The sequence below is a fragment of the Euleptes europaea genome, chromosome 10, assembly GCF_029931775.1.
Source record: "Euleptes europaea isolate rEulEur1 chromosome 10, rEulEur1.hap1, whole genome shotgun sequence".
NCBI lineage: Eukaryota > Metazoa > Chordata > Lepidosauria > Squamata > Sphaerodactylidae > Euleptes > Euleptes europaea.
In genome coordinates, this window is record NC_079321.1 from 16,291,201 (window position 1) to 16,297,648 (window position 6,448).

A 6,448-nucleotide genomic window follows, 5' to 3' on the forward strand; every position below is an offset into this window, starting at 1 on the left:
TATGGCACTGAAGTCCCTCCCCAAACCCTGCTCCCTCAGTCTCTGCCCCAGAAGTCTCCATCTATTTCCCAACCTGGAGCTGGCAACCCTAATTGGCAGACAACCCTAATAGGAAGGTTTGGGTAGACATTGCCTGTCTCTGAGCATCTACAGAGGGAAATTCTGCAGAACCTCCCTTCCTTCCCCTCTTCAGATTTCTCTTTGATAAAAAAAGTTTCTAATCATTTCCAAACTCCGAATTCCTAAAAGGAGGGAAAGAAACAAATTTTCAGATTTCAGGGATAAACTGGGTAAGGAAGAATTAAGAGAAATTAAGATTTTCTCCTTACAACCCTGTTTTTAAGGCCTCATGTTGAGAGCTCAGGAAAAGAGTACTTTGACAGATGTGTGCTATCATTTTTTGTTGAGTGGTCGAGCATCGGTAGTTATGAAAAAATATTGCTGAAATAAAAGTTTGCATTACTTATTTTGAACTGTGAATAAAATGGTCAATTATAATTTCCAAATATGTTTGTGGAAATTGAAACACCAGGTAAAATAAGTGGATTATCAATTAATTTCATAGATCTTTTCAGGCACATCTTAATTAGGACTAACCAAAATGTCTCAAAACAACGTGTAAACTTTCTTGTTCACCTAAGGTTGCCAACCTCCAGGTACTAGCTGGAGATTTCCAGCTATTACAACTCATCTCCAGCCCATAGAGATCACTTCCCCTGGAGAAAATGGCTGCTTTGGCAATTGGACTCTATGGCATTGACATCCCTCCCCAAATCCTGCCCTCCTCATGCTCCGCCCCAAAGACCTCCCACTAGTGGCAGAGAGGGACCTGGCAACTAGGGCTGCCAGGTCCCTCTTCTCAACTGGCGGGTGATTTTGGGGGTGGAGCCTGAGGAGGGGGGTTGGGGAGGGGAGGGACTTCAATGCCATAGAGTTCAATTGCCAAAGTGGCCATTTTTCTCCAGTTGATCTGATCTCTATCGGCTGGAGATCAGTTGAATTAGCAGGAGATCTCCTGCTGCTACCTGGCAGTTGGCAACACTACTGGCAACCCTAACCATGATAGCAAACTAACAGGTGTTACAATATGCGCTGCCTGACCTCCAGCCCTGGTCATGGGATCCACACCAGAGACTCACTGAAATGTCTGAAGCGTTGCGTTGCTTGACCTCCAGCACTGATCATGGAAACCACACCAGAGACTCACTGTACTGCCTGAGTAGCAAAGCTCGCTGCTTTGGCAGGCTCTCCCTCGCTTCATGCAAGCCAGGCTGTCCAAGACAAGAGACCAGGTCGCCCCTGCAGAATCAGCAAAAGGGAAGCCACGATCCTGATTGTCTTCTGATCCAAAGGGACGCTATAACAGCAAAGCGAGAGCATCAAGTAGCCTTCTCCTCCTGCATCTTCCCCCCCTCGTATCCTGTGAAAACAACATCCGCTGCAATCTGCATTCCGTATCTCCTGGAGTGTAGATTTACACCTTCATAAATCAAAGTGAAGATCCGAGTCAAGCCATCCCGAGGAGATGTGTAAATCATTGGTGCCAGCCTAGTTTACAAATTATCACTTTATCCGATCTCTGTAGCCAAGTGTTTGATCCCTATTGTTTTGGGAAAGGAGCCATCTGGGGAATCTCATTCCCCACCCCCACCCCCAGAGAAGGGTATATTTTGCCCTCCCCGACAAGGTAGCCTGGTTCAGATCTTCCCCTTAACTCTGTCCTGCCTCTCTCGTGTGTTGAGTTCCACAGATCTCCACACACACCCTCCTCCTCCGGTGACTTGGCTGGTTCAAGGCTCCGAGGTACCCTCTCCCAGCTCCCGTTGCATTTTGTTTTGTATCTATAAGCCATGGATCTTCACATCTAGATCGGTAACGTATCACCTAATCAAAACCTCCCCAAACGTCTCTAGTACTACCTCCTTTTATTCTTAGTCTCTTGTATGTATGTATTTGCAATACTGAATGAATGAATACATAAACACCTTTTAATCTGGAAATCTTTGGTCTGTCTTTATTCTGAGAGTCATTGAAAACAACCCTGGTAGACACTGGGTGCCACTGCTCATGCTAATTTCCCCAATTAAAGAGCAGTTTTGGTAACACAGGGTCAAAGCAGCACTATGCTAGGGAAGAAATGGAAACACCAATGATGTGCCTTGCAGAACTGTTTTAGGAAATGGATGAGCAAATTTAAATTACAGCTTTTTGCATGCAACATTGGCCATGTCAAGGAGTATATTGCTTCTCTGTGCTCTAAGATTGCTTCTCCACACACTGAAGCTAAGCAGAGTCAGTCCTGGTTAGTATTTGTATGGGAGACCACCAAGGAAGTTCAGGGTTGCTACTCAGAGGCAGGTAATGGCAAACTACCTCTGAATGTCCCTTGCCTTGAATAGCCTCAGGGTTGCCATAAATCAGCTGCAACGTGATGGCACTTTATACCACCACCCATCAGGGTTTTTTTTAGTTTTTTTTTGTATATAGAAGCGAAGGCTGACATGTTGGAAAACTTCATGTCTGAAGTAGTATATCCCCGATGAGGGTTGGTCATGTCAACAAAAATGAGGCCATAGTCCTGTGGAGTTGGCAGAAGTCTCAACATGAGAGAAATATGATTTATGATGTTTCATTCCACAACATGAAGTTGTCCTTTAAAAGTGAACAGGGCTGTAAGAGATAAAAACTCCCGACGAGAACATCATCTTCCCACCAGAGGGTGTTGTAGCAGTGTTTGAGGAGGTCTTGATGCTAAACAGCGTCAGAATGTAAAAGGAAATGAAGTTGGGGGGCCCTCACCTTGAGAGAGCGAGGCAGCAAAACGCTCCGTTTGTCAAATTGTGCGCTTTATTTACTGTGTGTTGCACAGGGGTTGCAGAGCAACCGAGCTTTGTGTGTACTAAGGCTAAGCAAATGTTTCTCAGTGTGTCGTGAAGTGTCATCTCAACTGTTTACTCCACTTATCGTATTTGTTGCAATGTGGACTTTGTTGCATGTCAGTTAAGAGAAAACATTAGCGGAGTGTTTATTTTGGATAATATAAATTTGAAGATTGGAAAGCTATGTTGTGTATTTATACGCTTAGGGTCTCATTCCAAAGTTTAGACGCAGTGACTTCCAAACGGATCAGCCCAGTCCAATTTCAGGAAGGTTTCCTTATGCTCTGGCTGAGCCTTCATGCAGAGAAGAAAATTGACTTGTGCCTCACAATTTACCTTGTGCCTCACAAATCCCCATTTACCATGGAGAGATTGATGTCCTGCTTTTTAAAAAAGCTCTTTCGATGGCGTTAATCCCTTCTGAGCCCGTTATCAAGAAGGAAACTGATGGAGATAAAAAATACATTTACTAACTGGAGTTAGTTAAGCACTCTTTCCTTAAGTGGAAATTACAAAGTTTTGCAACTGCTTTTAGGTCATGATTGTATGTGTGTGTGTGTGGGGGGCAATCCTACAGTTCAGGGTGCAGACTTCTAAACTGGATAGGCGAATTCTGTCCTTGTCATATCTAGAGTAAAACAGATCCGAGTTCCTTCAAAAGGATGTATATTTTGGAAGTTCCAAAAACTCAAAGTATCACCAGTAAGATTCTCAATTTTATAAGCTTCCTTCCATAGTCATAAGTACAGGGAGGTGCCAACACATGAAACACATGAAGCTGCCTTCTACTGAATCAGACCCTTGGTCCATCAAAGTCAGTATTGTCTACTCAGACCGGCAGCAGCTCTCCGGGGTCTCAGGCAGGAGTCTTTCACATCACCTACTTGCCTAGTCCCTTTAACTGGAGATGCTGGGGATTGAACCTGGGACCTTCTGCATGCCAAGTAGATGCTCTGTCACTGAGCCATAGCCCCTCCCTGGCAGATAGCTGTGTTAGTCTGTTGCAGCAAAGATATAAAGGAGTCTTGCGGTGCCTAAGACTGATGAGATTTTATTCCAGTGTTCATTTTTGTGGACTAGAGCCCATTTCATCAAACTAGAGCAAAATCAGAGCGGCTGGCCAGTAAGCACTCTTCTGAATACTCTCTGTATTATTCTTGACCATATTTGAATTTTGCATGCTCTACTCATAGGGTTGCCAACCTCCAGGTGGTGGCTGGAGATCTCCTGGGAATACAACTGATCTCTAGATGACAGAGTTCAGTCCACCAGGAGAAAATGGCTGCTTTGGAAGGTGAACTCTGTGGCATTACACCCTACCAAGGTCCTTCCCCTCCATAAACCCCACCCTCCTCAGGCTCTGTAGAGCCCCGTGGCACAGAGTGGTAAAGCTGCAGTACTGCAGTCGAAGCTCTGCTCACGACCTGAGTTCGATCCCAGCGGAAGTTGGTTTCAGGTAGCCGGCTCAAGGTTGACTCAGCCTTCCATCTTTCCGAGGTCGGTAAAATGAGTACCCAGCTCGCTGGGGGTAAAGGGAAGATGACTGGGGAAGGCACTGGCAAACCACCCCGTAAAACAAAGTCTGCCTAGAAAACGTCGGGATGTGATGTCGCCCCATGGGTCAGGAATGACCCGGTGCTTGCACAGGGGACCTTTACCTTTTACCTCAGGCTCTACCCTCAAAATCTCCAGGTATTTCCCAGCCCGGACCTGGCAACCCTATCTACTCAACATGTGAAGATCACACTTGGAACTGCATATGAAATCTCTGGGTCCACTGTTTGGGCCTGTTAGCAAAATGGGGATATACATAAGTGCTGAATAGATCACAGGTTTTGGACAGGCAAGGGCCTGTGGCTCAGTGGTAGAGTATCTCCTCTGTATGAAGAAGGTCCCGGGTTCAATCCCCAGCATCTCTAGTTAAAAGGTCAGATGAGGAGAGAGCCTTTAGCCTGAGACTGTGGAGGGCTGCTGCCAGTCAGTGTAGACAAGATCAACCGTGGGAGATAGGGATGTGCATACCAAAATTCCCAAGCCAGAAGTATACCCCAAAACATGGCTTTTCTGGTCATACTGTGTATTTATGGAATGAAAACGAGATTTGCAGAACTCCATGGCATTGAGAGAATAACCACAAAAAATTCAGGTGAAAAGGGGGGTCTTTTGGGGAGTCTGGAGTAGTGTTTATAGAGCAACTAGCACAAAAATTGCAGGGCCCCAAGTCTTCTCTCTCTCCTAAAGACCCTCCAAGTTTTAAGGGTGTTGGACAAAGGGGTCCATTTTTACAGACCCCAGAACAAGGTGTCCCTACCCTTCCTACTCTCCATTGGGTCTTTGGGGGGGGGGATGCCATGCTTAAAACCTTCAATCTATCAAAGCAACCTCCAGTTCCACCCACAAGAGCATCCCAAACCCCCACCAACAAACAACAAACTAGCACAATCAGAAGCAGAAAAACTCCACCATAAAAAACCCACAGAGAACAGAGCAATTCCCAAAGCACAATCCAAACAAACAAACAAACAAACAAACAAAGCAGACAGCAAAATACTCAAATAAAACTTAACCAGGGGAAAGGTAGGGGAGAAAACACAGGTAAATGCACATGCACACACACACACAAAAACGAGGTATGAGATTTTCCTCCACCCCCAAACACAGAAGCTTATCAGGAAAATAAAACACTAAATACAGAACCAGAATTTTTAAAAATCCCTCCCCCCAACTTCAAATCCCAACACTAATATGCAAAAGCAAAAGAGTAAAACAATTAACCAGTAACACAACTAGAGTTGCCACCCTCCAGGTGGTGGCTGGAGATCTCCCGCTATTACAACTGATCTCCAGGTGACAGAGATCAGTTCCCCTGGAGAAAATGCCTGCTTTGGAAGGTGGACTCTATGGCATTGTACCCCTACTGAAGCCCCCCTCCCCAAACTCCGCTCTCCTCAGGCTCCACCTCCAAAATTTCCAGGTGTTTTCCCAACCCGGAGCTGGCAACCCTAAACACAAACCCAAAACCAGGAACATCAAACCAGGCCTCAAGAGGCTGGTGTGGGAGGAAAAGCCATTTAAAGTTGAGGAAGCATCCTTAGGCTGGAGGAAATCTCCTTGGAGAATGGTTGGATTCACCCTGTATGAAGCAGCATCATGTAGAGGTTCAAGTAGGTATCCTCAGTTGGAAAAGATCAAATGACTAGTCGTCAAAACTGTAGGGCAAGCAAAAGCTTGCCAAGAGGAGGAGGAGGAAAATGTATCTTCACCCTTCTTCTAAGATGAATATAAGACTATATCCATATAATTAAAGGTAAACATAGTCCCCTGTGCAAGCACCAGGTCACTACTGACCCATGGGGTGACATCACATCCTGATGTTTAATAGGCAGACTATGTTTATGGGGTGGTTTGCCATTGCCTTCCCCAGTCCTCTAGACTTTACCCCCAGCAAACCGAGTACTCATTTTACCGACCTTCAAAGGATGGAAGGCTGAGTCAATCTTGAGCCAGCTACCTGAAACTGACTTCCATCAGGATTGAACTCAGGTCATGAGCAGAACTTTTGACTGCAG